The sequence below is a fragment of the Micromys minutus genome (assembly GCF_963924665.1).
Source record: "Micromys minutus genome assembly, chromosome: 16".
In the NCBI taxonomy this organism is placed as follows: Eukaryota; Metazoa; Chordata; class Mammalia; order Rodentia; family Muridae; genus Micromys; species Micromys minutus.
Window position 1 is genome coordinate 1,805,001 of NC_137985.1, and position 10,000 is coordinate 1,815,000.

The window sequence follows — 10,000 nt, forward strand, 5'->3', positions numbered from 1 at the left end:
CCCTAAAACACTATACAAACTTAAACCCTAAACCTTAAAATATCCTAAATCATAAATCCTGAACAACCCTAAACACTAAATCATAAACAACCCTAAAAAAACATAATCAACTCTAAACGCTAAAACATAATCAACCCTAAACATTAAACAATCTTAAACGCTAAATCCTATACCCTAAACCTAAACCACCCTAAAACTTAAACAATCCTAAACCCTAAACCTTAAACCATAAACCCTAAATTTTAAACCATAAATCTAAGAATAACCATAACCCTAACCCTAACCCTAAACCTAAACCTAACCCCAACCCTAACCTTAACCCCATAACCCTAACCCAAACCTTAAGCCTAACATAACCACATAACCCTAACCCTAACCCTCACCCTAACCCTAACCATAACCCTAACACTAACCCTAACCCTAACCCTAACCCCTAACTTCTAACCCTAACCCTAACCCTAACCCCTAACCCTAACCCTAACCCTAACCCTAACCTTACCCTAAACCTAACCCTAACCCTAACCCTAACCCTAACCCTAACCCTAAGCCTAACCCTAACCCTAACCTTAACCCTAACCCTAAACTTAACCCTAACACTAACCCTAACCCCTAACCCTTACCCTAACCCTAACCCTAACCCTAACCCTAACCTAACCCTAACCCTAACCTTAACCCTAATCCTAACCCTAACCCTAACCCTAACCCTAACCGTAACCATAACACTAAACTCTAAACCCTAAACCTAATCCACCCTAAATCTTTAACAATCCTAAACCATAAACCGTAGTCCCTAAACCATAAATCTAACAATAAACCTAAACCTAACCCTAAATCTAACCCTAACCCTAAACCCTCCCTGACCCTAACCCTAACCCTAACCCTAACCCTAACCCTAAACCTAACCCTGACCCTAATCCTAACACTAAACCTATTTCTAATTCTAACCCTAACACTGATCCTAAACTTAAACCTAACCCCCTAATAATAACCCTAACCCTAACACTAACCCTAACCCTAACCCTAACCCTAACCTTAACCCTACCCTAACCCTAACCCTAACCCTAACCCAAACCCTAAAACTAACCCCCTAACTTTTACCCTAACCCTAACCCTAACCCTAACACTTACCATAACCCTAACCCTAACCCTAACCCAATCCCTAACCCTAACCCTAACCGTAACCATAACACTAAACTCTAAACCCTAAACCTAATCTACCCTAAACCTTAAACAATCCTAAACCATAAACCTTAAACCCTAAACCCTAAATCTAACAATAAACCTAAACCTAACCCTAAATCTAACCCTAACCCTATCCCTAACCCTAAACCTAACCCTGACCCTAACCCTAACCCTAATCCTAACACTAACCATAACCCTAACCCTAACACTAACCCTAACCTTAACCCTAACCCTAACCCTAAAAATAACCCTAAACCTAACTCTAACCCTAACCCTAACCCTAACCGTAACCATAATACTAAACTTTAAACCCTAAACCTAATCCACCCTAAACCTTAAACAATCCTAAACCATAAACCTTAAACCCTAAACCCTAAATCTAACAATAAACCTAAACCTAACCCTAAATCTAACCCTAACCCTAACCCTAACCCTAAACCTAAACCTGACCCTAACCCTAACCCTAATCCTAACGCTAATCATAACCCAAACACTAACCCTAACCCTAACCCTAAACCTAACCCTAAACCTCACACTATTCCTAATCCTAACACTAAACCCTAAACTTTAAATCTAATCCTAACCCTAACCCTACCCTTAACCCTAACCCTAACCCTATCCCTAAACCTAACACTGACCCTAATCCTAACACTAACCCTTTTTCTATATCTAACCCTAACACTAATCCTTAACTAAAACCTAACCCCCTAATAATAACCCTAACACTAAACCTAACCCTAACCCTAACCCTAACCATAACCCTAACACTAACGCCTAACCCCTAACACTAACCCTAACCCTAACCCCTAACCCTAACCCTAACCCTAACCCTAACCCTAACCCTAACCCTAACCCTAACCCTAACCCTAACCCTAACCCTATCCCTAACCCTAACCCTTACCCTAACACTAACACTAACCTTAACCCTAATCCTAACCTTAACCCTCACCCTAACCCTCACCTTAACCCTAAACCTAACCCTAACACTAAACCTAACACCCTAAATCCTAAACCCTAAACCCCGAAAAACCCTAAACACTAATTCCAAAAGCACCCTAAACCCTAAACTATAAACACTAAACGCTAAAAAACCCTAAACCCTAAACCCTAAACACTAAACCCTAAACAAGCCTAAACCCTAAAACCATTAACACTATACCCTAAACAACCCAAAACCCTTAACACTAAACATTATACCCTAAACCCTAAAACACTATACAACCTTAAACCCTAAACCTTATAATATCCTAAATCATAAATCCTGAACAACCCTACACAAAATCATAAACAACCCTAAAAAACCTAAACAACTCTAAACGCTAAAATCTAAACAACCCTAACCATTAAACAATCTGAAACGCTAAATTCTATACCCTAAACCTAAACCACCCTAAAACTTAAACAATCCTAAATCCTAAACCTTAAACCATAAACCCTAAATTTTAAACAATAAATCTAAGAATAACCATAACCCTAACCCTAACCCTAAACCTAAACCTAACCCTAACCCCAACCCTAACCTTAACCCCATAACCCTAAACCTAACCTTAAGCCTAACATAACCCCATAACCCTAACTCTAACCCTAACTCTAACCCTAATGCTAACCCTAACCCTAACCCTAACTCTAACCCCTTAACCTTAATCCCTAAATCCTAAACCCTGAAAAACCATAAATCCTAAACCCTGAACAACCCTAAATCATAAACCCTGAATAACCCTAAACACTAACCTCTAAACAACCCTAAACAACCCTAATCATTAAACCATAAACAACCCTAAACACTAAAACCTAAACAACCCTATACCTTAAAACTGAACACTAAACCCTAAATAACCCTAAACCCTAAACCATTAACACTATACCCTAAACAACACTAAACACTAAACCCAAAACAACCCTAAAACCTAAACCTTAAACACTAAACCTTAAATAACCCTAAACCCTAAACACTAAACCCTAAAGAACCCTAAACTTTTAACCCTAAACACTATACCCTAAACAACCCTAAACCTTAAACAATCCAAAACTCTAAATTCTAAACCCTTAACCTAAACCACCCTAAATCATAAACAATCCTAAACCCTAAACCTTAAACTGTAAACACTAAACTCTAAACCCTAAACCTAACAATAACCATAACCCTAACCCTAACCCCTAACCCTTACCCTAACCCTAACCCTAACCCTAATCCTAAACCTAACCCTAACTCTAACCCTAACCCTAACCCTAACCCTAAACCTAACCCTAACCTTAACCCTAATCCTAACCCTAACCCTAACCCCAACCGTAACCCTAACCCTAAACCTAATCCTAACCCTAACCCTAACCCTAACCCTAACCCTAACGCTAACCCTATCCCTAACCCTAAACCTAATCCTAACCCTAATCTTAACCCTAATCCTAACCCTAACCCTAACCCTAACCGTAACCATAACACTAAACTCTAAACCCTAAACCTAATCCACCCTAAACCTTAAACAATCCTAAACCATAAACCTTAGACCCTAAATCCTAAATCTAACAATAAACCTAAACCTAACCCTAAATCTAACCCTAACCCTAACCCTAACCCTAAACCCTGCCTGACCCTAACCCTAACCCTAACCCTAAACCTAACCCTGACCCTAATCCTAACACTAACCCTATTTCTAAATCTAACCCTAACACTAATCATAAACTTAAACCTAACCCCCTAATTATAACCCTAACCCTTTCACTAACCCTAACCCTTAAACCTAACCCTAACCCTAACCCTAACCCTAACCTAACCCTAACCCTAACCCTAACCCTAACCCTAACCCTAACCTAACCCTAACCCTAACCCTAACCCTAACACAAACCCTAACACTAACCCCCTAACTTTTACCCTAACCCTAACCCTAACCCTAAACCTAACCCTTACCATAACCCTAACCCTAAACCTAACTCCATCCCTAACTCTAACCCTAACCTTAACCATAACACTAAACTCTAAACCCTAAACCTTATCCACCCTAAACTTTAAACAATCCTAAACCATAAACCTTAAACCCTAAACCCTAAATCTAACAATAAACCTAAACCTAACCCTAAATCTAACCCTAACCCTATCCCTAACCCTAAACCTAACCCTGACCCTAACCCTAACTCTAATCCTAACACTAACCATAACCCTAACCCTAACACTAACCCTAACCTTAACCCTAACCCTAACCCTAACCCTAACCCTAACTCTAACCCTAACCCTAACCATAACCGTAACCATAATAATAAACTCTAAACCCTAAACCTAATCCACCCTTAAACTTAAACAATCCTAAACCATAAACCTTAAACCCTAAACCCTAAATCTAACAATAAACCTAAACCTAACCCTAAATCTAACCCTAACCCTAACCCTAACCCTAAACATAAACCTTACCCTAACCCTAATCCTAATCCTAACACTAATCATAACCCAAACACTAACCCTAAACCTAACCCTAAACCTAACCCTAAACCTCACACTATCCCTAATCCTAACACTAAACCCTAAACTTTAATTCTAACCCTAACTTTAACCCTACTCTTAACCCTAACCCTAACCATATTTCTAAACCTAACCCTGACCCTAATCCTAACACTAACCCTATTTCTAATTCTAACCCTAACACTCATCCTAAACTAAAACCTAACACCCTAATAATAACCCTAACACTAAACCTAACCCTAACCCTAACCCTAACCCTAACCCTAACACTAACCCCTAACCCCTAACACTAACCCTAACCCAAACCCCTAACCCTAACCCTAACCCTAACCCTAACCTTAACCCTAACCCTAACCCTAACCATAAACCTATCCCTAACCCTAACCCTTATTCTAACACTAACACTAACATTAACCCTAACCCTAACCTTAACCCTCACCCTAACCCTCACCTTAACCCTAAACCTAACCCTAACACTAACCCTAACTCCCAAAATCCTAAACCCTAATCCCCGAAAAACCCTAAACACTAATTCCAAAAGCACGCTAAACCCTAAACTATAAACACTAAACGCTAAAAAACCCTAAACCCTAAACCCTAAACACTAAACCCTAAACAAGCCTAAACCCTAAAACCATTAACACTATACCCTAAACAACCCTAAACTCTTAACACTAAACATTATACCCTAAACCCTAAAACACTGTACAACCTTAAACCCTAAACCTTAAAATATCCTAAATCATAAATCCTGAACAACCCTAAACACTAAATCATAAACAACCCTAAAAAACCCTAAACAACTCTAAACGCTAAACCTAAACAACCCTAAACATTAAACAATCTTAAACGCTAAACCCTATACCCTAAACCTAAACCACCCTAAAACTTAAACAATCCTAAACCCTAAACCTTAAACCATAAACCCTAAATTTTAAACCATAAATCTAAGAATAACCATAACCCTAACCCTAACCCTAAACCTAAACCTAACCCTAACCCCAACCCTAACCTTAACCCCATAACCCTAACCCTAACCTTAAGCCTAACATAACCCCATAACCTTAACTCTAACCCTAACTCTAACCCTAATGCTAACCCTAACCCTAACCCTAACCCTAACCCTAACCTTAACCCCTTAACCTTAATCCCTAAATCCTAAACCCTGAACAACCATAAATCCTAAACCCTGAACAACCCTAAATCATAAACCCTGAATAACCCTAAACACTAACCTCTAAACAACCCTAAACAACCCTAATCACTAAACCATAAACAACCCTAAACACTAAACCCTAAACAACCCTATACCTTAAACCTTAAACACTAAACCCTAAATAACCCTAAACCCTAAACCATTAACACTATACCCTAAACAACACTAAACACTAAACCCAAAGCAACCCTAAAACCTAAACCTTAAACACTAAACCTTAAACAACCCTAAACCCTAAACACTAAACCCTAAACAACCCTAAACTTTTAACCCTAAACACTATACCCTAAACAACCCTAAACCTTAAACAATCCTAAACTCTAAACCCTAAACTCGTAACCTAAACCACCCTAAATCTTAAACAATCCTAAACCCTAAACCTTAAACCCTAAACACTAAACCCTAAACCATAAACCTAACAATAACCATAACCCTAACCCTAACCCCTAACCCTTACCCTAACCCTAACCCTAACCCTAATCCTAACCCTAACCCTAACCCTAACCCTAACCCTAACCCTAACCCTAACCCTAACCCTAACCCTAAACCTAATCCTAACCCTAAACTTAACCCTAATCCTAACCCTAACCCTAACCCTAACCCTAACCGTAACCATAACACTAAACTCTAAACCCTAAACCTAATCCACCCTAAACCTTAAACAATCCTAAACCATAAACTTTAGACCCTAAATCCTAAATCTAACAATAAACCTAAACCTAACCCTAAATCTAAACCTAACCCTAATCCTAAACCTAAACCCTCCCTGACCCTAACCCTAACCCTAACCCTAACCCTAACCCTGAACCTAATCCTGACCCTAATCCTAACACTAACCCTATTTCTAATTCTAACCCTAACACTATTCCTAAACTTAAACCTAACCCCCTAATAATAACCCTAACCCTAACACTAACACTAACCCCTAACCCTAACCCTAACCCTAACCCTAACCCTAACCTAACCCTAACCCTAACCCTAACCCTAACCCTAACACTAACCCCCTAACTTTTACCCTAACCCTAACCCTAATATTAACCCTAACCTTAACCGTAATCCTAACCCTAACCCTAACCCTAACCCTAACCCTAACTCTAACCCTAACCCTAACCCTAACCGTAACCATAATACTAAAGTCTAAACCCTAAACCTAATCTACCCTAAACCTTAAACAATCCTAAACCTTAAACCTTAAACCCTAAACCCTAAATCTAACAATAAACCTAAACCTAACCCTAAATCTAACCCTAACCCTAACCCTAACCCTAAACCTAAACCTGACCCTAACCCTAACCCTAATAATAACACTAATCATAACCCAAACACTAAACCTAACCCTAACTCTAAACCTAACCCTAAACCTTACACTATCCCTAATCCTAACACTAAACCCTAAACTTTAAATCTAACCCTAACCCTAACTCTAGCCTTAACCCTAACCCTAACCATATCCCTAAACCTAACCCTGACCCTAATCCTAACACTAACCCTATTTCTAATTCTAACCCTAACACTAATCCTAAACTAAAACCTAACCCCCTAATAATAACCCTAACACTAAACCTAACCCTAACCCTAACCCTAACCCTAACACTAACCCCTAACCCCTAACACTAACACTAACCCAAACCCCTAACCCTAACCCTAACCCTAACCCTAACCTTAACCCTAACCCTAACCCTAACCATAAACCTATCCCTAACCCTAACCCTTACCCTAACACTAACACTAACCTTAACCCTAACCCTAACCTTAACCCTCACATTAACCCTCACCTTAACCTTAAACCTAACCCTAACACTAACCCTAACACCCTAAATCCTAAACCCTAAACCCCGAAAAACCCTAAACACTAATTCCAAAAGCACCCTAAACCCTAAACTATAAACACTAAACGCTAAGAAACCCTAAACCCTAAACCCTAAACACTAAACCCTAAACAAGCCTAAACCCTAAAACCATTAACACTATACCCTAAACAATCCTAAACCCTTAACCCTAAACATTATACCCTAAACCCTAAAACACTATACAACCTTAAACCCTAAACCTTAAAATATCTTAAATCATAAATACTGAACAACCCTAAACACTAAATTATAAACAACCCTAAAAAACCCTAAACAACTCTAAACGCTAAAACCTAAACAACCCTAACCATTAAACAATCTTAAACACTAAATTCTATACCCAAAACCTAAACCACCCTAAAACTTAAACAATCCTAAACCCTAAACCTTAAACCATAAGCCCTAAATTTTAAACCATAAATCTAAGAATAACCATAACCCTATCACTAACCCTAAACCTAAACCTAACCCTAACCCCAACCCTAACCTTAACCCCATAACCCTAACCCTAACCTTAAGCCTAACATAACCCCATAACCCTAACTCTAACCCTAACTCTAACCCTAATGTTAACCCTAACCCTAACCCTAACCCAAACCCTAACCCCTTAAGCTTAATCCCTAAATCCTAAACCCTGAACAACCATAAATCCTAAACCCTGAACAACCCTAAATCATAAACCCTGAATAACCCTAAACTCTAACCTCTAAACAACCCTAAACAACCCTAATCACTAAACCATAAACAACCCTAAACACTAAACCCTAAACAACCCTATACCCTAAACCTTAAACACTAAACCCTAAATAACCCTAAACCCTAAACCATTAACACTATACCCTAAACAACACTAAACACTAAACCCAAAACAACCCTAAAACCTAAACCTTAAACAATAAACCTTAAACAACACTAAACCCTAAACACTAAACCCTAAACAACCCTAAACTTTTAACCCTAAACACTATACCCTAAACAACCCTAAACCTTAAACAATCCTAAACTCTAAACCCTAAACCCTTAACCTAAACCACCCTAAATCTTAAAAAATCCTAAACCCTAAACCTTAAACCCTAAACACTAAACCCTAAACCCTAAACCTAACAATAACCATAACCCTAACCCTAACACCTAACCCTTAACCTAAACCTAACCCTAACCCTAATCCTAACCCTAACCCTAACCCTAACCCTAACCCTAACCCTAACCCTAACCCTAAACCTAATCCTAACCCCAACCTTAACCCTAATCCTAACCCTAACCCTAACCCTAACCCTAACCGTAATCATAACACTAAACTCTAAACCCTAAACCTAATCCACCCTAAACCTTAAACAATCCTAAACCATAAACCTTAGACCCTAAATCCTAAATCTAACAATAAACCTAAACCTAACCCTAAATCTAACCCTAACCCTAACCCTAACCCTAAACCCTCACTGACACTAACCCTAACCCTAACCCTAACCCTAACCCTAAACCTAACCCTGACCCTAATCCTAACACTAACCCTATTTCTAATTCTAACCCTAACACTAATCCTAAACTTAAACCTAACCCCCTAATAATAACCCTAACCCTAACACTAACCCTAACCCCTAACCCTAACCCTAACCCTAACCCTAACCCTAACCCTAACCCAAACCCTAACACTAACGCCCTAACTTTTACCCTAACCCTAATCCTAACCCTAACCCTAACCAGTACCATAAACCTAACCCTAACCGTAACCCCATCCCTAACCCTAACCCTAACCGTAACCATAACACTAAACTCTAAACCCTAAACCTAATCCACCCTAAACCTTAAAAAATCCTAAACCATAAACCTTAAACCCTAAACCCTAAATCTAACAATAAATCTAAACCTAACCCTAAATCTAACCCTAACCCTATCCCTAACCCTAAACCTAACCCTGACCCTAACCCTAACCCTAATTCTAACACTAACCATAACCCTAACCCTAACACTAACCCTAAACTTAACCCTAACCCTAACCCAAACCCTAACCCTAACTCTAACAATAACCCTAACCCTAACCGTAACCATAATACTAAACTCTAAACCCTAAACCTAATCTACCCTAAACCTTAAACAATCCTAAACCTTAAACCTTAAACCCTAAACCCTAAATCTAACAATAAACCTAAACCTAACCCTAAATCTATCCCTAACCCTAACCCTAACCCTAAACCTAAACCTGACCCTAACCCTAACCCTAATAATAACACTAATCATAACACAAACACTAACCCTAACCCTAACCCTAAACCTAACCCTAAAACTCACACTATCCCTAAT